This window comes from Nycticebus coucang, chromosome 14 (assembly GCF_027406575.1).
Source record: "Nycticebus coucang isolate mNycCou1 chromosome 14, mNycCou1.pri, whole genome shotgun sequence".
In the NCBI taxonomy this organism is placed as follows: Eukaryota; Metazoa; Chordata; class Mammalia; order Primates; family Lorisidae; genus Nycticebus; species Nycticebus coucang.
In genome coordinates, this window is record NC_069793.1 from 25,331,157 (window position 1) to 25,357,634 (window position 26,478).

General features: G+C 38.2%; 1 protein-coding gene across 6 annotated transcripts in view; it reads left to right on the forward strand.

The window, feature by feature from the left end:
* The window catches only part of LRRC4C (leucine rich repeat containing 4C), a 1,324,260-nt gene that overhangs the window by 1,280,197 nt on the left and 17,585 nt on the right, over nucleotides 1-26,478 (forward strand). For 2 of the 6 annotated variants that reach the window (XM_053560150.1, XM_053560152.1), the window contains one exon: nucleotides 2,689-2,739. The exons of 3 other annotated variants lie outside the window; for them this stretch is intronic. The gene's annotated coding sequence lies outside the window, so the exon portion shown is untranslated. Of the gene's footprint in view, nucleotides 1-1,332; nucleotides 1,477-2,688; nucleotides 2,740-26,478 lie in introns of those variants that run through there. One more of the 6 variants, XM_053560155.1, reaches the window with a different exon arrangement.

Sequence of the window (26,478 nt, forward strand, 5' to 3'; positions counted from 1 at the left end):
ATCATCTTGGTGTCTTAAGGTTAGTTGTTTCCTCATTCACCAAGTATTTATATATTAAAAATTCCATACACTATATGAATCGATCTCCTAGGCAAGGTTTGAAAATAATATATACACATACATACATAGTATATACACATGTATGTGTATATTATTTAGATATTTATTTATATATTATTTAAATCTGTGTTTAAATAATATGTATATAATATTTACATTATATATCCCTTCTGGAACCAAAATTTCACTCTTATAGAATAATGTTGAAATTATTTTCTATGGAAAGAACTGTCCATACTGTGAGTAGCAAATGTTCTAGTTAACAGAATCTGTGAACTCTTTCAGAATGCTGGGGTTCTATTTAGAGCTTATTATATCTCAGAAAAATAAGTCTCAATATTATATATCCTTGTGACTTTACATACATGCGTGTTTGTACATATATGAAAGTATATGTCTATGGAAATGCATACTTTTAGTTTTTATAGTTGTTGGGAGTTAAAATGCTCCATGGCAAAGTTATTTTACAAAACTCAAGGATTAGAATTGCTCATGCAATAATGTAAAGGGAAAAACTGAAATAAAGACCAAGGCTTTGGGTGACTCTTGTCTACGTCCTTATGAAAGGTAATATGGAAGTGGTGGCTCTTAACTAAAATGGAACTACTGTGTGATGGCAGCAGTGACATGCTTTTGCCTATTTACCCTGCTCAGACATTATAGATCTGAAGGCTACAGTTATCAGAAAATAAAGGATTCTTCTTTATATTTAGTTATTTAAAGGGTTTCCTGCTCCTTTCCTCTCCAGCCCTGACTTCTCAGCTGGTGTGGAGCCTTTTAAGTTGTGTTTTCACACATGAGTCAGTGGCCTTAATTAGCAAAGAAAGGCTGTAATCATTAACTCTGATAGGAGGTTTCTCTTCCCCATCTGACCCTTCCCAGAGCAGGAGCTTGTGGCTGAGATGAAGGCAGGGAGCCTTTGTCCTCTGCACTCCCAGCTTCAGTCAGCTCAAAGGAAGGCCCCTGCATACCAGGAGATTTTCAGGATCCTTTGTTTCGTGGGCTGTCCTCACAACTGTGAAGTGGGTTCATTGACTTGAAACAAGAAGAGGTTTGGACCCAAACTAAGCAAATCAGCTCAAAACCACATCCACCATTTTGGTCCATGAACATCCCTGCCCAGAACCCCTTTTCTTTTTAAAATTTGCCATATGAGTCCAATCTGAATGGCTTCTCAAAAATGTTAGTCTTTTAATAAACTTGCACATCTTGTTTCTTTGAACAACACTTCATCAGCCATCACGTGGTCCCTAATTTTCTTTCACCAAGAGCCTTGGAACAGCATCTGCTCTCCATAAAACAAGTTTTATCTCCAATCATGTTTTCTCTTAGTTTTTCTTATTTCAGTTAAGAAATATTTAAGATAAGAAATAACTTTTCCTTGGGAAACTGTGTCATGAGAGTCTACATTTGAAGGTAAATGGCTCTACCTTAAGAAACGTTCTCTTTCTACTCTGCCTTAATTTGAATTTGGAAAGCGCTGGGCATCATGCCTCACCCCACCCTTTGCTCACTCCTTTATTTCTTCTCTACCACTTTTTCCACCACCTCTACGGAGACTTTTTATTTTGGGGTCATAGAATAGCACTGTGATTTCTGTGGGTAAAATGTCTCAAAGTGAAAAACTGAGAACTCCCTCGGCACACCGTCTGCACGGGGCTGCTGGGGACTTTTTTAAATTTTCCTCAGTGCTTTGCCTTAGTGACTAATTTTCACGTTGACACATTTACCCAAACATAAAATCACATGTTTACAAACATCTTAGCTGGAATTAATTACATCAAGTGGTATAAATATAGCTATTAATTATTATCTTCATCCCATTATTTTGGGAATATGCAAATGAACAATATTTGCCATTCGGTGTTTTCCCTGATACACAGCGTTACCACTTGCTACTTCTGCTGCAATGCTGTCAAGAAAAATGGCTGAAATGGAGTTTATATACTTTCAAGAAACTCAAACTTAGAAAAATTCAGCTTTTCCTATTGTGGGAGTAGTTTGAAGAATGCTAGGACATACACTGTATGGAAAGTGCTGGCAAATGTATAGGAGTGATTCAGCTAATCATTGCTATCAGTGATGAATATATACTGGAAAGGCTTTACCTGAACATGGACCCTGGGATTCCCCTATAGAAATGCCTCTTCACTGAACTAATGTGGAATCAAGCCTGGGCTTGGCTCTAAGGAGGGGGTCATAATGCAAGCAGCTGCAGACTCATAGCAATGACTTTGACCCTTTTGAACAGTGACCTAGGATAAAATGTACATCGTCTATATCGCAACACATATAAACATGTATGTGTATATTAATTTGTAAAAGTTCAGCTCTGAAGCTCTATAAGGAAATGGTTTTCAAGTTGCAATGACCACTAGTTGGCCATGAAACCAATTTATGGGTCACAACCTGTATTAAATAAAATTAAAGAGAATAGAATAGAAAATATCAGAGTGCATTGTATACTAGATAATGTTTTGTAATATATGTTTCTATGCATTGAGATGTAGAACGTACATTTTATTCTGGGTCATAGTTGCTGCAAATGCCTGTATTTCATTCTTTTTTATGGCTCAGTCGTATTCCATTATATATACTTACCACTATTTTTCTTATCCATTCGTCCAGTGATGGACTTCTTGTGCAATATACTGGAGCTGCCTGTGTCCACTGAATTTGGTAAGATATAACTTCTATTACATGAAATGTCCTTCCCCCTGAGGATAATTTTTTATTAAGGTTCTGTTGAATTGTTGAGAAGTAATACTTTTGCCAAGGATTGAAATTCAGGTCCCATAATTTCAGGAAACAAATACTTTTTAAACTGTTTTCTATTGCTATATAACAACTTTCCACAAACTTAATGGCTTAAAATGATAAATATTTATCATCTCACATTCCCTGGAGGCAGGAGTTTGGAGTCTTAGTTCAGTCTTCATCACGGAGTCCTGTAAGACTATAAGCAAAGAGTTCTCTAGGTTTAGGTGGACCTTGGGGTCTTGCTCTGAGCTTAGGTAACTATTGGCAGAATTTATTTTCTTGTGGCTTAGAACTGAGGTCCTGGCTTTCTTGCTGACTGTCAGTTGAACCATATACTCAGCTCCTAGAGGCCAGTCATAGCTATTTGACACATGACCCCATGGCAATTTAATTCATCAAACCAGCAGGAAAATCTCTTGCTACAGTGTACTAAGACAAATCTTACATTAAAATGATGCAATCACAGACACACCTCCCATCGCTTTCACTACACAGTGCCACCTAATCAAGGGAGTGGCTGTCCCACAGCTTTTGTTATTTTCCATTGTTTAGAATCAAGTTATAAGTCCTGCTTATGCCCAAGGAGTGGGGGAGATTACATATAGCTCAGGGCTACCTCAGAATTGTTTCTATCATGGCTCGATGCCTGTAGCATAGTGGTTATGGTGCTGGCCACATGCACCAAGGCTGGTGGGTTCAAACCCAGCCAGGGCCAGCAAAACAATGACAACTACAACAAAAAATAGCCAGGCATTGTGGTGGGTGCCTGCAGTCTCAGCTACTTGGGAGGCTGAGGCAAAAGAATCTCTTAAGCCCAGGAGTTTGAGGTTCCTGTGAGTTGTGATGCCACAGCATTCTACCAAGGGCAACATAGTGAGATTCTGTCTCAAAAAAAAAATTCCTATCATATAATTCAGTATTCTAAGTGCCCTAATGACTGTTATGCTATTATTATCAATTTCTACACATAAGATATATTGACTCTATAAGCAGCTTGTAGTCCAATTTATACATAACAACATATTGAATTTCAGAATATAAACATACATATGCACAAATACGTATATATAATTATTTTCAATTTCATATCCTACCATAAAATTGGAATCAGTTATGGTCCAATCTACACTTGATACCTTACCACCAAAGGTCTTTATGTGCAGTTATCTTGCAGCATAGTGATTCCTTTAAGGGAACGTTTATACCACCTTACTCTTACTTCCAATATGAATAAGAAGAGACTCAGAACATTGAAGGAGGTGATGACTTCTTTTAAAATACAGCGTGTATTGTTCTAAATCCTCTGAAGGACAGATCATCTCTAGGAAGATCCAACCCTCAAGATAATGTGAAGCTATTTTTCTCTCTGGGCTATATTATTTGGTTGAAAATTTATCTGAAACATCTATAAATGTCCTTGCACATGGTACAGAGGATATGGTATGAATAAGATGCCCTGTACTTTCTGAAAAAATTTCAAGCAGTGGCTTAAGGAGACCACTATGAAGACTTTCCTCGCTTGGCTCTTGGGCAGATGGCATGCCTGTGTAATCAAGATTAGGTACAGTATGGTTATTGCCCTTTTACAAAACTGTAATAGAAGATAAGAGACGAAGAGGGTAAGAAATAGACGTGATTACAGGGAAAAGGAGCTTGTAGATGAGGCAGGATGGCAAACGAGAACATTTCATTCAGAAAGGCTAAGAGCAAGTTGAGAGTGAAATGCAATTTCCTGAAAAAGAAAAAAAAATCACAGTAAAGTTTGTCTAAGCCTTTCCTTCTGAAAATAGGTAACCGATAGGCGCTTGGAGGTACAAGTTAAGGTACTTCACCTTTCGATTTGGACAATTTGAACAAGAAGCCTTGCTTTGCTACTCACCAACTATTCTGGCTCTGACTGAGTAGTAAACCTTATCAGTTACAATTCTGCTAGCATTGAAGCAGGTATAAGTGACATACCTCCATGGAGAGTTTGTTCTAGTGCTTGGTCCAAGGAAACAAGCAGACAAACTCAAGGATACAGAGATGGCAAAATCTTTGCAGATTTCTTCAAGTACCTCAACTATCTAACAGGGAGGGGGAGTGCTACACAAGCAAAAGAATCATTACGGAGCTATCTGCTAAATTCCAGAATCATAGCAAGAAAACTCAGCCTTCAAGAGAGGTCAGAGACCATCAGACAGGTGCTCGCATGTGCTCTTTCTTACCCTGGGTCTGGAGAAACAATTTATTTCTTTATCCATTCCATCTGTGTCCCTTTCTATATTCTATAGCTCTATGTTCTATATTTCTATATTCTATAATTCTATATGAAGAATTACTAGAATCCATTTTCCTTTAACTTTTCCACTGAAGAAAAAATGCCAAAAGGGAAGCAAAGGTGATGTGAGTTGTAGCCACAGTGCTTATGAGCTAATGAAGGTCAAGAAGACTAACCGCTGGCAGAGGAGGCAACAAAGCTGAGACCGGAAGTGATGTCTGGCTTACGGGAATGGTCAGCCTTTTTTTTTTTTTTTTTTTAATTTCCTTCCTTCCAGAACCAGTCTTCCAGACAATAAAAAGATGATGATAATGAGTAAGAAGTTGAATTGTTGGAACTATGAATACAATCTATTGTTGGCTTCATGAATATTTAAAGTACTGAGTCCTTTGGCCAAACCGGAGCTTTCATAGAGTTACATTGGTCTCAGGGAACAAAATACTGGGGAAAAAATACTACCTTTTTTGCTTCTACTTTCCCTTTCTCATTATCAAGAATGGTTTTTAAAATTACTCATCGGTAATTATGTCATTGTGTAGATTTCTTTGGTCTTCCTCTGTAGCTCTGGGAAAAGCATGGAATGCAGAACCTTCATAGCTGATCACCTCTGTCCATTGACAACCTATTTAAGTTGACCTAATTTCCATATATCAGACATGTACCACATGTAATTAGTGTTAATTTCCTTATGTTGACCACCTCTGTATGATGACCAGTTTGTTATAGTCACTTGGGTGGTCAACTTGCAGAGGTTCTGCTGTATACTTTCAAATCAATAAGGGGACATAGGAGTTTTATCCACATAACTTATACAGTTTATAATTTTTTTATTAATTAATAATGTTTCTAAACTACATTTCTTTTAGCCTTCCATCTTTTAAAAGCAGCCAAGACTCTGTATTTCCTCTGGTCAATATTAAGTTGAACTATATGTGGCAATTGCCTATTTATCAGCTTTTTAACCAGTCAGATCAGCTGACTACTCCTTACTATAGGGAGCAAATATGTCAAAGACTCATAAAATAGTGAAGAAAGGGAAGATACGGAGGAGAAAACAAACAACCAAAGCAAAAAGCCAAGGGCCAGGTATAGTGACTCACGCCTGTAATCTTAGCACTCTGGGAAGCTGAGGCAGGTAGATTGCTTAAGCTTAGGAGTTTGAGACCAGCCTGAGCAAGAATAAGACCCCATCTCTCCAAAAATAGAAAAACTAGCCAGGTGTTGTGGCAAGTACTTGTAGTCCCAGCAACTTGGGAGGCTGAGGCAAGAGAATCACTTGAGCCCAGGAGTTTGAGGTTGCTGTGAGCTATGATGATGCCATAGCACTCAACCCCAAGGCAACAGAGTGAGATTCTATCTCAAAAAAAAAGGAAAAAGCCAAAATAGCAGTGTTGTGGACCCTGCGCATAACAAATTCACATCATAATTCTTTGTGATTTAATATTTTGTAAAAAGCATGAGCTCTCAGAAAAATCCACTGAGTTTAGCTGGTAGCACTCTCCTGAAGTGGAAGAAACTTCTTTTGGGCTTTATTTTTCACCAGTAATATTTTGTTGTCTTCCATTGTCCTAACTGCTGTATCTTATAACATATTATTGCCACTATGCTTTGAATGTACAATATGTGTCCCCCCCCACAAATTCATCCATTGGCGCCTTAGACCCAGTCTGCCAATATTAAGTGAGTGGACCTTTAGGGGGTGTTCAGTCACAAGAGCAGAGCCCTTATGAATGCTATTGTCAACCTTATAAAAACAGCTGACAAAGACTAGGTAGGCCCTTCTGTTTCTCTGCCACTTTCCACTGTGTGAGGACACAGTTGGAAGTAGAGACGGGTGCAGGCCAGTCAGGATGTTGTAAGTAGAGACTGAGCCCTCACCAGACACCGAACTTACCGGTGCCTTGATCTTGTACCTCCCAGCCTCTAGAACTTTGAGAAATAAATTTCTATTATTTGTAAATCATTGAGTCTCAGATATTTGGTTATAGCATCACAAAAACACTAAGCCACTGCCCCTTCTCAACTACACATACACATGTGCACACACATGTACACATAAAAATACATGCACAACCATTATATTTTCCCCAGAACATATGATAAAATTTATTACCTTTAATTTTTAAGTAAATGTTGAATATACCCTTTTTTCCTGGAGCTCTTCTGAAAATACCAGTTACTTTAAAAAGATTTAAATACTAGTAATTGTTTATTGCTGACTGAAAATCTAACTTACATGCATAAATTTGGGAGTCCCATTCTCAAGTTAATTGTTTATTTAACTGCCATTGTGCTCAATACGAATAACTTAACAAAATGTAAAGCCCAGCCAAAGTGAAATAAGGTTAATATTGGAAAAGGGATTCTTCTCTGGAATTTCAATCTCTGGAACACATGCTCTTGAAAATTAGTAAAATTATTATAACTTTTATATTGAACTAATGCAAACTGGGATGTAATCATAAGGAAATTTTATTTTTTTCTGTCCTATTAAAATTTATTCACAGGCCTTTTTTAAATTCTAATCCTAGAAGAAAGCTTTCTGAAAATATTTAGGTAATATGAGGCCCCAGGATCAGGGATGAAAATATCTAGATTATATAATACTTAAAGCTTTTAACTTATTTTAATAGAAAGATTCTTGTCTTCCCAGACACAGGACCAACTGTGGGTGGGAAGCCTGAAGTCACAGACTGGGACATGAGCATGGCTGGTTTCTTTATATTGTTACCCAGCCTTCTACTTCTCCTTTCTCCATCTGCCTACTCCTACTTCTGATTCTCTTTTACTATATCCTGGTGAGAGAAAATAGGTGAGACGTGAGCAGAATAGCTTTTACTTTACTGTTACTGTCTTGTGTTGACGTCGTTAACTTTGGATATGGCAGACATTTGCGGTTGTCTTTTTAAAGGTGGTTTGCATGTGGTCTTTGGTGACACACACCCCTTCCCTCTCACTGACCCCTAAACTTGCCTTGATGAGGGGATGGTTCCTTCCCTAACACATCCCTTTCTCCTTCTTCAGCCCCTAAGCATGGAGAAATACTTTCAGATTCCCTCTAGTAAGCTGTTCACTCCTGAAGGCAGGATTCTCCTTTTAGACAGGATTCAAATATTTTCAAGGCTTTCTTGTTGACTTTCTTGTATGTATGATCAACATTTGGTCTCCTACCTATGAGATTTGTCAGATGGAATTTAGACACTACCCTCCTGGGTCTCCTGTAGTCAGCCATCTCAACCCTACATTTAGTCTTAAGAAAAAGGGTCAAATTCTTCTACAATCTTCTTCCCCTTGGGGATGGGAATGCTATGTCATCACCTGTCTTGCAGTCGCTCTCTACTAAACTGTAGGTCAGGATATAAGGATTCCCACAACTTCATTTAAGAGTAGAAATCACAGTAAACTCTAGTTCAAAAAAAACTCTTCCTCCCAGTCTTACTCTGGTTCATTTATGCCTTTGTTGTGTGTACATTATAAACAGTGACTAATGCCCACCTCCACTGTAAATTTATATCACCTTTGGAATGTAGTATTCAGTGTGTCTTGGTTCCTAGGTCAAAACTTGCATTTCAGCATTTTATTATTCATATGATTCATATGATGATACCTCAAGGTGCAGTTTTGATGGTGATTTTATTAAAAGGGTTCTTTATTTTTTCATTCGATGAATGTTTTGGTAACTTGCTATGTGCCAAATATTAGTCCAAGCTTGGAATAAGATAGGTTTGTAGTGTCCCTCCATGCACAAGGCTTACAGTCTCCTGATGATAGGGATATGGTTTTATAGGGAGCAAGCAAATAATGTAAGTTCAGGGAAAGGAGATAAAAGTGATGCTGTGTGGGAAGTAAAGGGGACTTTTTAGGGAAATTTGTGAAGGAAGATCTGTAAGAAGTGACATTTGTACAGAAGCTATTTGAATTGATTTAGAATGATCAAAACTTCATCATGGAATAAAAATATATGCATTTCGATGTACATAAGCGCATCTGAAGCACTATGAATGATAATGCAGTGTAACTTTTATATATATATTTCTTGTGGTTCCCCTTTTAGAAGGCTGAAGGAAACTCACCTGTTCCATGAACGATTTCTTGATTTGGTGCTGTCAGGTTTCCCATCTTCCTGCTCAGTGGGCTGCACACAGCTGGCTTGTACTGGGATGTTTGTGACCTTGAATAAAGACTCTTCTTACATTTTTAGACTGTTCTTAGTCTCTGCTAATGAGATCGCTCAGAGTTCGCTTTGAGTATCACATCTTAATCACTTGATTTCTGCAGACGTTTCTTTTCTCCAAATAAACTCTTCAAAATGCCTGCTGCTCTGTGCTCATTAACCTGGGAATGGCTTCTCTAACTCCAATTTGAAAATTCTCTCAGACATCTAAGGCTTCTGTCCTGATCAAGATGCTCCAAGCAGTAACAATGGGAAGAGGACTTTTGATTCTTTGGGTATGAAAAAAAAAAAATCAGTGACCAAATTTTCATCTGTAAGAGCATTTTCTCTTTATGGAGAAGTATGGACTTTGCCTCTTTGCAGTGTACTGTAATTAAGACTGAGTCCCAGCCTTACCATCTGCCAGATTTCCACTTAATCATTTCATGCCTAATAAGGTTTAGGTGACTTAAAGATTAAAAAACAAATAGTTAATGAGTAAAGGAGTGAATAAAGAGAAGAATATTTATCCACCAGGAAGTATTTTTTCCTTATACTCTTTTCTTATTCTTAACCCACAATTGATTTGATATGGGCTTTATGATGAAGACAACAGAATCTATTTTTTTTTTTGTAGAAACAGAGTCTCACTTTATGGCCTTCTGTAGAGTGCTGTGGCCTCACACAGCTCACAGCAACCTCCAACTCCTAGGCTTAAGCGATTCTCTTGTCTCAGCCTCCCGAGCAGCTGGGACTACAGGCGCCCGCCACAACGCCGGGCTACTTTTTGGTTGCAGTTTGGCCGGGGCTGGGTTTGAACCCGCCACCCTCGGTATATGGGGCCGGCGCCTTACCAACTGAGCCACAGGCACCGCCGACAACAGTATCTATTAAAAAAAAATCCAAAATAAGATTTGAATCAATTGTCACCTAAAACATGGGCAACACGTTTCCATTTGCTGATGGATATTAGGTTGGTTTGTATTTTCCAAAGAATTAGTATTTTGATAGATCTCATTAAAAATCATTCAGATGCAGGAACATTCTTATTCAGCGCCAGAGTGCAGAAGCCCCTTTCTTCATCCTTACAAAATGTCACATTCCAGAGACCTCATTTTCTTGGCAATTATGCTAATTTTAAATACTGTCGGTGCAGGAATACCAAACTCTAAAATTTACTTTGTCCTTTAAGGACAAAAATAGCACATTATATGCCATAATTGATAAAATATAGTTGCAGATATATAATTTTTGAAGTTGAAATTATTCTGAAAAAATTAAGTTCATTTAAAAATAAACTTGATGGAAATTTACTAAAAGAAATACTTAAGGATTTTTCTGGAATGTCTATGGAAACAACCTACAGGAGAACAGCCTAATGTCAGAGGTAAAGACATGGGCCACCTGCCGCCTTGCTCCTCCCCTAGAATCCAGGAGTTTAGTATAGGCTGCCAGCCGCATTTCATTATAAAGTTATACTGGGTATAAAAATGTGGCCTTCATCAAAGAGACTTCACTTTACAAACTGGTCTCTGCCCTCCCCAATGAGCTACTTGAGGACACTTTAAGGATCAGTTCTCTATCGATTTCAAACTGACAAGGAAGAAAAATTATACTTGCCTTGACATTCTCATACCTTCAAAAGATGGACCTGCGAGAATTAATATTATTTTGATTAGACCAATTTCTTGGTGTATCCAGAAGAGGCCTCCGTAGAAAAACAATACAAAATGTCTAGTTCCATAGAGGCTTCAGGACAAAGAACATGTACACTACTAAGTGGGTAATTGCTGCATAATTAGGCTTTGAAAGTTTGTTAAGGCCCGTTTTCAGAGCGTTTTCAATCTGACTTGAAGAAAAGGTAGAAATCCCCTACATGTCATTGTCTGCATTCTGGTTTGGATACTGGGGTAACTGCATTGAAATGGGAAAGCATTGAACCCCCCCTGTTTTAAAGGAAAATTTGTTACTGGACAGGGCAAACTCCAGGGGCAAAGCTAGAGAAGGGAGAACCAGTCACGGGATTTAATATGAGAGCCAGACTAGCAGAGAAAATAATATTTTCAAAGGTCTAAGATTAGCCTGGGAGGTAGAGGTGATCCCCTGACACAGATACTGTCGTAGGAATATGGAGCACGGTGCTGGGGGGTTCAGGAGCAGATGATATTTAGACAGCTGCATTGGAAGGTAGCAGATGGCAATTTTTTGGTTTCTCTCACCACCACCCCCATATGTAATCTCTAAGAAAATCTTCTTGACTCTACCTGCAAAACAAATTCTTAACGTTCTACTTTCTCTCCGTTCCTACTGCTGCCACCAGAGATCCAGCCATCTCCCTCACATGTTCCACTCATCTACTCTCTCTCCCTTCAATCATTTTTCACACCTGGCTAGAGAGACAGCTTAAAAGTCTAAATCAGACTGTATTATTTTCTAGTGTGAAATTCTTTAAGGGCTTGCTGTCGCATATAGAATGCAAAGAAAGTTTTAGCTCACCTGCAAGGCTTCACTCTCTGTAGTAGCTTATGTGGTGTCCCCCTAAAAGTTGATGCCCAACCTGGTACCAGAGGATGTGAACATACTTGAAAAAAACACATTTGCATACATAATTAAGTTGAGGAAGATTGGATCATCCTGGGCCATCCAGGTGGGTCCTAATTATAATGGTAAATGTCCTAGTAAGAGACACACAGAAGCCAGACATGGGGAGAAGGGACGAAGGCCATGTGATGGGGGAGGGGAGGGAGGTGGAGATTGGAATCTTGTAGCTGCAGGGCAGGGAACGCCTAGAGCTGCCAAGGTTGGAAGAGGCAAGGAACCATTCTCCCCCAAGGCCCCTGAAGGGAGTGCAGCCCTGCCAACATCTCAGTTTCAGACTTCTGGCTTCTAAAACTCCAAGAGAGCACATTCCTGTTGTTTTACATCATTGAAGTTGTGGTAATTTGTGATGGTCTGATAGGCAACCAATAGGCTGTCCAGCCACATCTACTCTTCTGTGTGGTCACTCTGCTCTTAACTATTCTAGGAAGTACAGTGGGCACCTCCAAATTTGGAACCTTGATATTAGCTACTCTGTCTTTGTGGGGTGTTTTTTCTTCCAGATCTTTTCATGTCTAAGTTCCCTCTTGTCATTCTTGAAGTTAACCTGTCTTTTCTTAGAGGGCTCTCAGCAGACCATTAATCAAATGTTTTCTCTCAGTCACTCGCTATTTTTTTCACTCTTTTATTTTCATCTCAGTACTTATATCTACCTCATCTTTTTTTGTGTGTGTATGCGTGTTTTATATATACAGAGGGTGCCAAAAAAATACACATTTTAAGAAATGAAAAAAACTGTATTAAAATTGTAATACTCAATACTGATAATGTTTGTTATTTCGTGTATATTGTATCTTGTATCTCTTATAATTGCAGCAGCCAAACGTGACTTGAGTGTGTATATATACACACACACACATATTTGAGATAATGTCTTGATCTTTTGCTAGGGTTAGAGTGCAGTGGCATCCTCATAGCTCACTATAACCTCAAACTCCTGTGCTCAGTGATCCAGTTCAGCCTTCCAAGTAGCTGGGACTACAGGCTTGCACTACTATGCCCAACTCTCTCTGTCTCTGTCTCTCTCTCTCTCTTTTTTTTTTTTTTTGTAGAGATAAGATCTCAGTATGTTGCTTGGGCTGGTCTTAAACTCCTGGTCTCATGCCACCCACTACTCAATCCCTCCCAAAGGGCTGGGATTACAGGCATGAGCCACTGCAACTGGCCTCTTGTTTGTTTATTTGATTATCATCTAACTCAAAAAGGTAAGCTCCAGTGAAGTGAGAATTCTTCACTATCTAAGTTACTGCAGAATCCTGATTGTTTAGACAATCTTTGGCATTTGCTAAGACTTCAATTAATGTTGAATGAGATACTTTATCAGCGAGCCTGTGAGTGGCTGAGGAAGTTAAGATAATAAGATTGGAGACCTCAAAATTTGAGAAGCAAGCAGGCTGCTAGTTACTGAGGGACTGTGAGATTGTATATGTTACAATAAAAAGACCTAGATGCATGAAGTAGGACAAGAATCCCATAATAGACCTGGAGGTGTGGTCTTGGAACCAAGTTTGAAACATTTCCTAAAGAAGTATATGGAAAAGCATATAAAGTTTTTAGAGCCTAAGTTCTGAGCTAAATCTGAAGCAATGATGTCATGAGGCTGAGTGTGAGAGTTAGCTAGATAAGATGGCTGGGACTTGTTCTACTTTCAGGAGGAGGTCAGTGCCCACCATTAAATACAGAGCAGGGCTAAAGAAGTGTGGACAAAGTCAGGCATGGGTAACATGAGCCAAGGGCTACAAATCCCAACTTCTTTGGCAAAGAAGACTTGACTTTCTTCTAATCTAGACAGAACCATTTTCTAGTGGACCAAGTCTAGCAAACCAGACCCTTCCTAACAGGGCCATCTTCCAATTAGGTTTAAGTTTGAATGCCAGGACTTAATTTTATCTCATGTGCTTTCCTGGTACTACAAGATTGCAACCTAGAAAGGGTATGTCCAGCAGTAGGATAACTCAATGTACCCACATTATCTAGCTAGCAAGGTTGAGTAGAAGGATCATCCCTGATGATACTGTCATTCAACTTTTTGATACCCTGTCTATCTTACTAGTAATTTAAGAAGTTTAGTGAGGATGCCCAAGTCAGAATCAGAGATTAAGGAGTGCATATCATTGGAGGACAATAATACCACCTGAGAATCCTAACTCAGGAAGACTGTTTATTAGATGCCTGCAAGGTCTTGGAAACCATTCTGTTAGAGCCACTATCTTGGTGGATTTTACAGATTGTAGAACAGTCTTATGTACCATCCTTCGGGGCTCTTTGCGACATTTTTATTACTTTATCTTAATCACAATTTCCAGAGACATGTGCAAATTCTATTTTGAGGCTCACAGTTATTTCAGAGTTCCCAGACATAGGGTCCTCCGAGGTATCCTCTCACAGGGTTAACTTGTCTCATAGAAGTTATTTCAGCATGTTTCATTCCCACTGACTTTCCCCTAGGTTCTGTGTTGTGAGTACTAGATGTGTGTTTTCAAAATGACAGTCAAGGTGAGTAAAGGGCCTACAGTGTGTTTATAGGTCTGTGGGCATGAATGTGGAATAAATATATATATAACACACAGTGGCTGATATTTTGTGTCATTTATCTTCACTTGTGAGGAGACATGGGATGAGTCACTCAGGACGGTGCCAGTCCTGATCCATCCTTCATCACTGCCCTCATGGAGACAAATGCCACATGTAAAGGGACCACAGCTATCACATGTCCTTTCTGACTGGAGACACAGATCTGTGAAAGCAAGAGACAGACCAGGTGCGATTATTTCGGAATCAAGGACACTTTGTTGTATATATACCACTTTCTTCCTACCCCCATACATCTGGATCTCCCATGCCAAATGAGGGTGCTTCTAGCAGCTAAAGAGATGATTAGGTGGCATTTATAATTTCATCTATGTCTATAGATACTCACTTCATTATAATTTAAAAAAAAAATTGTTTACTAGTATCTACCCAGCACAGAGCTCTGCAGTGGCAACATCTTAATTAGTGGGATACAGTTCTGGTCCTCTCAGTGATGAGTAGCATAATAAAGAAAACACTCTCGGGCGGCACCTGTGGCTCAAGGAGTAGGGCGCCAGTCCCATATGCTGGAGGTGGCAGGTTCAAACTCAGCCCCAGCCAAAAACCAAAAAAAAAAAAGAAAACACTCTGGAAAAAATAATAAGCAAGTGGTTAGTTCTTTCTGTGAGCAAGTCAGGTTCGAAAGGGGTAAGTTAGAATATAACTATAGGGAAGTGGGAATATTTGAGCTGCTCTATTAGAGCAAATAGTATGGACACCTCAGCCTTCTATGATGTACAGATGGTGCCACTATCAGATTTCAAAGGTATGGGAAGGCAAATGAATGAATTTCCTGTTCAATAGATAACACCACTGTGTAACTCAGTAACTGAACGTTCTTATTCTAGTTTTAATTTTAATTACTCTTCCACAAATTGAATGCTTGAGGTCAGAAGACTTTTCATGGGTACTGTTGGTTTTTTTTTTTTCCACTTGGCTGGTACATAAAAGTTTATATAATAAGTCATAAACTGAAAGGAATTTTCACACATCTGAAAAATTTGATTGGCCAACTAAAATTATTATCCTTCTTTGGAAACTATTAGTTTGAACCATATAAAATTGTTTATAATATTCAACAGTTTTTGAGCCAAAAAAAATGGAATGGCAGTTTCCTAAGGTTCTCTCTAATCATGTGATTGATTGTGTAGTTAAAATTCAAAACTATGGTTCAGTTGTTTTCTTTCTGTATAATAAGCTATTTGATTCTCTTATTCAAGAAACACTGAGCACATATTACATGGTGGTCACAGGGCTGTGCATACATCTAAAATGGAATATGCTTGCTATCCCAATGGGGCATGCCTTCTACCGAGGGAGAAAGACCTGGGTGGGGGGCAAGTACAACATGGATGACCAGAATGATGTTTGATAATTGCTCAATAAGTGTTCTTTTAATTTTTCTCACATTGGAAGTAATAGTGCAATGTGTTAAAGAAACAAAATGGTGTAAGTTTCTACAAATTTAAACAACCTCAGAATGATTCATGGCAGAAATACCTTAACACATGTTGGTGTTAAGGGCAAGACATGATTGCAAGAGGGACTTTACCTAACAATTGCAATCAGTGTAACCTGGCTTATTGTACCCTCAATGAATCCCCAACAATAAAAAAAAAAAAAATGGGTAAGATGGTAAAGAAAAAAAAAAAAGATTGTGTAGTAGACAGAATGTTAACAAGGGCTCTAAATATTTCACTTCTTATATTAACTCTTACCAAATGTTCTTTTTTTTTTTTACCTCATTCTCATTATTTAAGTTTTCTAGACATTAAGTTTGTCATCTGAAAATGGGGAAAATATAATTACTTCTGCCTACCTCTTATAATTGTATCAGATCAAATAATGCATATGAAAAAATTTTCTAAATTTTAATAGATAATATGATATATAACATAAACAAAAAGTGCCATCCTACTTCTCATTTCTCTTATTATTATCTTGTTTTTGCAATAATATGTAAAAGATCAAGGAAGATTATCACCTCGATTTATATTTTCCTATGTCCAGGCTTGATTATATGTTTGGAATGAGTACCACCTTTAGCCCCAAATAATTATTTTTAAAAAGTGGATGCCTTGTTCAGACATCCTCAAGTATTTTAAAACAGTGCTCAATAAACAATGAACGAAAGGTTTGCAAACAGCAGATGGATAATTATGCTTAGTAAAGAAGAATCTAGGCGCAATCCAGAGAATTCAAAGAGCATAACTCTCTCAGATAATTATAGTTCCCCTTACCCAAGAGCACATGATATACGAGTCTTACTGACTTATGAGAATCACCTAATTTCATGTGTAGAATAACTTTCTGCAGTTGACTCTATTATTGTCACTCTAACTTTCCAGACAAAAGCACTGGACCTTAAAAAAAATTGTTTAACTTTCCACAAGTCATAAAATAAGGACCTCAGATGATAGAATTCATGAACGTAACTCCTACACTCTCTTCCAATGCACTGACCTAGCAGTCACCACCATTCCCATATTTGTACTTCTTTTCCTGCTTGGGAATCCCCATTTTTTCCTAAAAAACCCGGGTTTGAACCTGCCACCCCTGGTATATGGGGCCAGCACCCTACCACTGAGCCACAGGCACCACCTATCCAAATGCATTTTTAAATGGCATTAAAAAAATGTATTGTTCAACATGGCTGGTGGTTAAAATAGTTACTTTGGCTTTCACTCCAGGACAGTGTTAAAATGTAGTGGTTACTCAATAAATATTATCACCAGTGGTATCTGTGATGGTGTTGTGGTGGTGGCAGGTTGAGAAATGTATTGAATTATTCTAATAGTCCCTTCCTCCCTACCTTCCTTCCCTCCTTCTTTCCTTTCCTTCATTCTTTCCTTCTTTTCTTTCTTTCTTTCTTTCTTCCTTCCTTCCTTCTTCGCTCCCTACCTCCTACCTTCCTTCCCTCCCTCTCTCTTTCTCCCTCTCTCTTTCTTGCTTTCTTTTAAATTAATTTTATTTTTTAGATTCTCAAACATATTGCCCAAAGACCCCAGTGGAGAGCTAGGTGGGTGATGATTCATGCTAAGTCTTTCCTTTTTCCCACAATATGGTGAACACTACAAGAGCAGTTCATGTGAAGTGGCTCATTATACACTGTCACATCTCATAACAGTAACCACTGGCTTTGCTGGCACAAGCAATTTGTGGGATGTCCAGCTATTGCAAACTACTACTCAATTTCGAAAAATAAGCTGCACAGTCATAGAAAAGTCATATCCACTGAGTCATATTTGCAAGTTTCTCTTATGTTTCTCTTTTCTGGTTTAGAACCAGCCTTCATGTTCCCAGGTTGACTCCGGAGATGACTTCCCTTGAAAGGCATATTTCATGGGGGCCTCCTCTGTCAGTCACATTTTATGGGCTAAATATTTTACAATGGTACTAGTGGCTCATGAACAAAACTAGATATGTGGTTCTCCTACGGAAATATTTCTGAAGCTCCCTTTTTACTCCACCCTCCACCAACTAGTTGTGCCATGCATGTAAACATCTTCTGGGTAGCACAGCCTCTGCAGGAGGCAGGTCTACCTATAGAGAGATAAGATCACGTGCAAGCAGGCAGGAACACTGACTCTTGGCCCTGTGATTTAGAATTATGTCTCCATTAAATTCTAATCTTTCTGATGACAAGATTCTGGATTGATTTATCTACTTTAGTCCAGTACCTGGGAGTTGCAGTTGTCCCTTTGTAAATATTTATCAGTGAAATTAATGGATTCCTTTCCCAAAAGTTTATTGTTAAGGCAGAAACTGAGGTTTAATTTTCTTACATCTCCTGTGCCCAGTACAGTGCCTGATGCATAATAATAGGTGGGAAACTGAGGGTTTATCTGGTGAAAGAACAAAGGTATGAATGGGTCCACCATAAGGCCAAATTGAAGCCTAAGCAAATGATTTCTCCACATCAAAGACAGAAAAGTGATGGCTTGGAATCATTTTCTTCAGACCACCAAGAGTAATGCTCTAAAAGTCCTTGTTTATTTTGGAAAGCAAAAGCTCATTTGAAGCTGTTTTCTTTATTTTTGTATTCAAATACCTATGAAACAGAAAAAAAAAAACAAAAACACCAGAGACCTATTCATTGCTCACAAATGATCTATGGGGTAATACTGTGCTTGCTCTTCCAGCTGTGTGGCTCATCGGTGCTATCTTGGGTTTAATTGAAAATATGCTGTGACCTTGGTTTTGTTCACTGGGCATGGGGGGATATAATTGGCATGCGGCCTCTGAAGAACTCCCTTTTAATGAATGTCATTTGGCAATTTGGGGTTCGCCTGAGGGAAATAATGTGTGAAATCCTGTAAAAACAAGATGCCTTTTATTCACATGCAATTCACGTGAAGTTAATGTTTAAATTAAAAAAAACAAACATTTTATTTTGCCATACCTATTTGTTGAATTCTAAATGCTATCAGTACGATAATAGTATTGTCCCTAACAGTCTCATGTTTCATCATAATTAAATAAACAGCTTGTGAATTGCAGTCCAAAAAATGTCTGTGTTCCACTCTTAACTTAAGGAGTTTCCATAGAAACCACGGGCAGTAAGTTTAAATGGCATTTATTGGACTTGAGGCTATATGCACCATTGATACGGCTCTGATTTCCTCTCTGTCACTCAGTGTATGCGTCTTTTTTCTTCCTTTAACCCTCCCAAACCTCTTTTCCCCTCAGTTCCCTCCAACCCCTCCTCTTCCTCCTCCCTTTTCTCTGAGTAGCAATGAGGAAGTAATTTGGACTCAGTTAGATTTAACAAATGCAATAATAATACTAAAATGAGCTCTGATACTTAAGTGTAATTGTGTTATTAGCTAGAAATGTTTTTCTTCAAAAATGAAAGAATTGAGAGTGAAGTGTATTAAGGGTAGCACATGTTGGTAAAGAGAGGCTCTTGGGTGCCAGTTGAAAGCCTGCAGGTTATGTGTTATGGTCCACCTTCATGCCCAGTCGTGACTTTCCCATGATTTATTTAGCCCACTTTGTTGCTTCTCTGGAGTCTTTACATTCATTCTGGGGCATAAAAATATTGGGCTGATCATATTCCAAAAGAACATAAAAATGTATTTAAGAAAGGCAAAATATACTACATATTGAGTACCTACCATGCAAAAGATATTTCCCTATGTACTCTGCCTAAGATTGTCTCAGTTAACCCCACAAAATTCACTGCTAGACAGTGTGTGGAGGGAAAAGGAATCTGGACCTGGTAGCTCCAAGTTCAGCCCCCAATACAGGGTGGCTGGAAAGCCTTGAATATAGTGCTTAAATGCTCTATCTTGGTTTCTCAAAGACAAAGTAAACATAAGCAGTTCTGAACAATGGGACTCTGTTAGGATATGGTAATGCACCTAGTACATCAGGCCTCATAGAAGTAGTGTTTCCCTTTATATACTCTAGAAATGAGGAAAATGAGTTGCCAAAGGAATAACTCACTTATCCAAAGCAACAAAGCTAGGAGAACTGTTACCTTATACAGTATGGTGCTTAAAAAGGATAGATTTGGGCAAAATTAGGATCAGTTACTAATTATGTGATTTGGGGTAAATGATAAATTTATAGAGCATCAAGGGCCTCTTCTGTCTAACAGGGATAATGGTTCTTCTTTCATGGGGTTGTTGTGAGGGAAGAGTCAATAAATTGTGTACATAAGTTCCTTGGTGCCTGCCATGCGGAAAGCTCACTGTCTTTTCATCTCTCCCTCTCCTTCTCCCAAACTTTCTGATTTGTTTTGCATTTAGTATGGATTCGAAGTAAAAAAAAAAAAAAAAAAGTCACTCTTCAAAGTCAATCTAATACTTATATTTTAAAATTAATTCATAATTCATAAACTATCTCAAGCTATCATGATAACAATGAGAAAGGAAAGACAGATAGTATCACACCCATCATGTACATTTGGAAAAGGGAGCTTCAGAGTTGTTACTGAGATCTACCCAGAGTGAATGAGGAAGTTGGAGTTTACTTAGTTTTCCAGGACCCTGTTATAATTAAAATTCTGAAGTCCATTATTTTTATTAACCTTCTTAACATTTTTGTTTTTACTAGAAAGAGTCTCACTCTGTTGCCCAGGCTAGAGTGCCATGGTATCAGCCTGTCTTCACTGCAACCTCAAATTTCTGGGTTTAGGAGATCCTCCTGCCTCAACCTCCTGAGTAGCTGGGACTATAGGCATGGGCCACAATGTCTGACTAATTTTTCTATTTTTAGAAGAGTTGGAGTCACACTCTTGCTCAGGCTGGTCTCACATTCCTGAGTTCAAGGGATCCACATGCCTCAGCCTCCCAGAGTGCTAGGATTACAGACATGAGCCATCACACCTGGCATTAAGTCCCAAGTTCATGAGCTTTAGGTTAAAATTTAGCAAATATTAACTCATATTTCTAATGAATATTAGAAGAAGACGCTTTTAGTAGGGAAGGAGGAAAAAAGAGGTAATGGGGGATAGTTCTCAGACCCCTTTCCAGGTCATTCTCCCAGGATCTAAAGGGAACATGCGGAAATATAATTCTCTATAAGAGGGTCCTTATCTAACAAAAGCAATCAATGTAAGCTGCTTCTGTGTACCCTCAATGAATCCCCAACAACAACAAAAAAGAAATATAATTCTCTATCCCAGGGATAGATAGGCATTGATTTTGTACAACACTATACCTAAGTGTTGCTGATTAGAAAAAAGGGATGAGGTGAGGAGAAAAAAACAGAACAAAACAAAAAATCCAGTTATCAGTGAGAGATATTAGTGAACACCTAGTGAATTCAGAGGAATTACTAGGATGAGAAAGTGCGGGAAGGGAGCGAGGATGAGATGTGATTACTCACAAGAGTGATTAGTCGCACATACGCTCAAGTGCCCACATGCACACACAGGATGAACGCTTTAGAAAGCCAACAATTTTGTGGCTCCAAAGACCTCATGTTGGAGATAAAATGTTAGCTCTCCCTTTTTTGCTGTTGCATGCCATATTTGTCTTATTATAAGAATATTCATGTCTGTTGTCTTTGAAACAATAATTTTAAGCTATTTGGCCTATGTTGTGAGAGTTAGGTTAGTAAACGCTGAATACTATAATTCCTAAAGCCAGTTAGCCAGACACACAGAAATAGCAGTATGGCGTGATGTGCTGAAAGCCCGTAAGCACGTCCTGGTGCCATAGGCAACCCCTCTGTGCGGAACTTCTGCTCTCATTTTGGATTCCTCATACATGTTATGTAACACGTGGCACCATTGCCAAATTAGTGAAGCTTAATTTTTTTATTTCTTAGATGAAAATTAGTTATAAATAGAAGTGTTAGTATTTTTCTTCCATGCCCTCATCAATAGATCATTTCAGTAGCCTTGTGGTTGAACAGAGTGGGTAAGAACAGGAGCTTCTCTGGAGGCCCTAGAACAGGTCAGCAAGCTTTTTCTCTTGGGGGCCTGGGGAGTAAATATTTTAAGCTTTGCAATCTATAGAGTCTTTCACAACTATTTAGGTCTAGACTTTAACTTGAAAGCAGCCAATAATGATGCATACACTAATGAGTATTCTAATAAAACTTTATTTATAAAAAAAAAGATGGTAGGCTGAATTGTTTCCCACCCCCGATCTCGGAGTTTGCTTGAATCCCCATCTCCTTTCAAGTGACAATCATATGATCACTTGCCCTCAGTTTGTGGATTTCACTCTGATTTTTCATTTAAATTTATCTCTCTAGAGTGACTTTGGCATAGAAGGAACATATATTCTATCTCCATTTTGCAGGCAGTACAGAAAGTTTGAGTGACTTGCATTATTGTCACCCAGCATCTACAATTATCCATATTAGAATCAGACTGTCAGCATAGTGCTTTTACAATTGGATTATTCTTTCTAAAATGCATCCTTTAGAGAATAAAGACAGATGGTGAGAGAAATAACCAAAAGGTAATTTTCATCATCGAAATCAAGGAAAAAGTAAACTAATGGCTTACATTGGGGCATAGACAGGCTTTTTACATTCTCATCCCATGAAGATACTATGGAGACCCAGTTCATTATTGCTTTTCATATACATTTAAAATTTTTTTTCATGGATTTTTTTTTTTTTTTTTTTTTTACAAATTATGCACTGTAGGCAAAATTGATACAAGAAATTTCAGGGAGTTCTCACTTTGCATGGTGCTGTGTTAACTGAAGCTTGTTCACATTGGAATTGAATCCTCATTTTGCAAGATTCCATGGTAACTAAGAGCAAAGACAGGAATTGTGCAAAAAAAAGAGAACTTGGTTCCAGTATGTATGAGCTATGGTGAACACAGCACAAAGCAAAAGGAGGACTACCTTCAGTAAATAAATAACCAAGAATCCAATTTCCAAATGTCTGCATTTGCTGAATAATTCCCTCTTTTGTAGTCATTAGGAGGAAACACAGAAATCACTGATTCCAGTCATTTCCATTATCTTACATGTCATCACCAAGGTTTCCTCATTATGCAATGTTAACAGTGTTGAGGTTACGTGAAACCAGTTTCCAGTTCCAATTAGGAGGCCATCCCTGTTATCTGCATTCTGATTAAATGACGTTGCCTGGAAATCACAGAGTCTACTCTGTTTCCTCCCTTTGCTCTGATCTCATAAACACAGACGCAATTAAAGAGAGTTTCCTTATCAGGTTTTTGTGGGTCATTTTGGTGAATTTATTAAACTCTTAAGTCATACTGAAAACTGGAAGGCAGGTGCTCAGAGATACTCAGAGGGAGCCACTGTCAGTGAGGGACTTACTCTAAAGTTTTAGGGACCGTGCAAGCGGCAGCAGTCAGGGCAGCCAGTGACAGGTCAAGAATCAAGGGAGCTGGTAAAACATAAAATGCATCTCACAGATTAAGGATTCCAGAGCACAGATGTGAAAATCATAATGTTACATCAGCACACATTATAGATAAACATCAGGGCCTAGTCCAGGCCATCATTATTTTATAACTTGATTATTGAATGAATTTATCATTTCATTCTGTCATGTACATTTTCTATACTATTGCAAGCTTGAGTTTCCTTAAATACTCTTCTCATTTTTCTGTTCCCTTCTAACAAAAAGAAAAATCAAGTCCCTACAGTTCCTCCCCTGCCTTACTATGGAGTCTGCATTATTCTATTTTTTACAACCTGGTGCTATTTTGCTTATTCTACCTTCTATCCCACTGATTTTCAGTATAGATTCCTAGACTGAAATCTATCCTACACAAGTCAGCTCGTGCCGAATCTGCCTGTGCTTGCGTTTACTTCTGTGCATTCCCCCCAAAATGTGCCTATTTTCAAACAAGCTCTTTTCCTTTTCTTTATTGTTATTATTATTGTTATTTAGAAATGGGTTCTCACTGTGTTTCCCAGGCTGGACTTAAACTACTGGGGTTAAGCAATCCTCAGGCTTCCCGTGTGGCTGGGACTACAACCCCCCATCACTGTGCTTGGCTCTTTCTCTTTTCTGTCTCTCTCTCTTCTCTCTGTCACTGTATGCTCCTTAGTTTGCTATAGAACAGAGACAAGGATTTCTTTAGCACTCTCCGCTGCATTATAATTCCTGTTTACTCACCTGTGAATTACGCTGCATTGTGGGATTCTTGATGAGAGACACTTGGCCCTACGTGTCAAGGAGTGAACACTGTACTTGACACTTAGCAGACACTCAAAAAACATTAGTAAAGGAAAGTAATGCAGTTTTTCCTATGTTTTTCTTTCTCTCAGAATGCTGCACCTTTTGCTTAGCCAAATCTACATATCCTGTTAGATCCCACGTCTACATAGCCTCCACTGACTGCTCAGATGTCACTGGTTCTCTCTGAATACCTGGGCCATATCCCCACAATCACACACTCACTAAGTGTAACACCTTGGCATCCGAGTGTGTTTATGCTAGGCTGGTCTCAGCACCCTGTTTCCAATGATCAATGATGGGGAGTTACTGAATTGAAGGAGTTCCTTGGTAGGTACACTGTTAGAAGGTATTCATAGATTCATACATAATTAGAGCTGAAATGACTTAGAAATTCTTTCTCAGTACCCTTATTATAAAATGAATCCCAGACTTTAGTGCTTTGCCTGGAGGGTGTGTGTGTGTGTGTGTGTGTGTATTGTTACTTTCTAGGAAATTAGGAGTTTGTTCTGTTTAATAATGAGCAAGGATGTAAGCACTTGGTAAAATGTTGGAGGGTGATTTCAAAATCTGAATGACTCCAACTACATGGTATTTATTCTCTTTAGATTGTTTTGCGTGGTAAGTTAAATTGCATTACTCATTATGAAAATCCATATGCCTTTGGGGTGCTATTGTTGCTTTGTGTATTTCAACCTATACAGGCCTTGATGACCTTGGCATGGGGCATTTCCCAAGGATTAATGAGCAGTTGGGGGTTAATGGCTATCCATTCCTTCCAGCCAGTCATCAATCCCAAGGATGCCTGGGAAGCAAGGCTATTAACTGCATTACCAACTTTCTGAAATCAAATCCTTCTCTGCCTGCCTTGCCAAGGACTTATGTTTCAGTTGGGCTTGTTAGATTTTTCAGGAGCTTTTTTTAGTTGCTTGCATTGTTATTAACCTAGACAGAAAAATAGAGAAAAAGAGAGAGGAAAATCAATTTACAAGTAAAAAAAAGTAAATGAAAGAATGACCATTAGTTTCTGTGTAAGCCGACAGGAGAATGTCACGAGGAGGAAGATAATTTTCCATATTTTAATTAAACATCATTTGAGATGTTCCATGTTTTTTATTGTATTTTTTCTATTCTCTCTTTTCAAACTGAAAGCTTAGAGAGAATCAGCCTATTATGCATCCTAAGAGTCTGAAGTGTGTGTCCAGTTCCTGCAATTTAACATCTCTCCATCATTACGTTTGGGTTGGGCGGGGGGAGGTTGGGGGTTTCTTATTTGGGTTAGGTTGTATTTGTTTTCATGGAATATTTTTCCTTACTTATTCCTATCTGGATTTGTTACTCCACTAATGTAAGCATGATGTTTTCTCCTTTGACATCAGTCACTATCACCTAAAACAACCTAAGAGATATACGCGTAAATGCATTAATGAATGCATCAGTAAATTTTCCTTTGAGGGATAAACCATAGAACATTGAAGGATAATTCTGGAACACAGAAAGTCCCATTTCTTCTCTGTTGAGGAAGCTTGGAACCTTATTTTATCATTCTGCATTCTGATTCTTACAGTACCACAAATTCCATTAAGAAACGACGTGGCATAACAAAATGCCATCTGTGTACCAGGGTTTAAGGTGTGTGGCGAAGATTGTTGTCATTGGAGAAGACTGTTTCCAAGCACCCTTCCTGGGGGGCATTTATTTACAAGAATTTACTAAAGACTGGGTTTGGTTTTTCAGTATTTTACTCTCATAAACTTGATTTTGGTAGCTCATTGTGAGAAGATTGCAAATTTATTAAATACCTGAGAAATCGACATTTACAGCAGAATGCCAATTTGCTACTTTGTAGCTAGAACTGTCATGTGCCCTTCAAGCGCTTCAGTCTGTCAGTCTTTTTGTGTAGAACTTAAACTTTTTTGGAGTCATAAATATCCTTTAGAATGTGATAATAAGACTAATGAATAACATTTCCATAAAAATATATAATCACATGTAAACAATTTGCATTTACTTTCAGGAGATTCACAAATGATTTGAAACTCACTAGTAAACTTCCTAAAAACTTCTGGATTGTATTATACAATGTCATGGAAAAGCAAATCATATTTAAATAAGGTTATTGAAAGGAAATAAAACTAGGAGAATTTGATTGTGCAAATCAAATTGCTTTAGCAGTAAATTATAATAGTCAGAGTATCAATTATTCTCCATATAGGGAGTTTAGCTATCACCAGGACTATACAAGTAACAATTACAATAAAAACAACAACAAGTGGTCATATGGTATTGATTATGTACAAGACCCCGTTCGAATTCTTTCTCTCTATGTTAACTCATTTATCCTGAAAACAGTAGCGTATAAAAATCAGGGTACCCAATTCCAGGTAGTTTCACAGATGGCACTATAAAATTTGTATCTCTGATGTTTGAAATGTCTCTAGATGCTATTAGA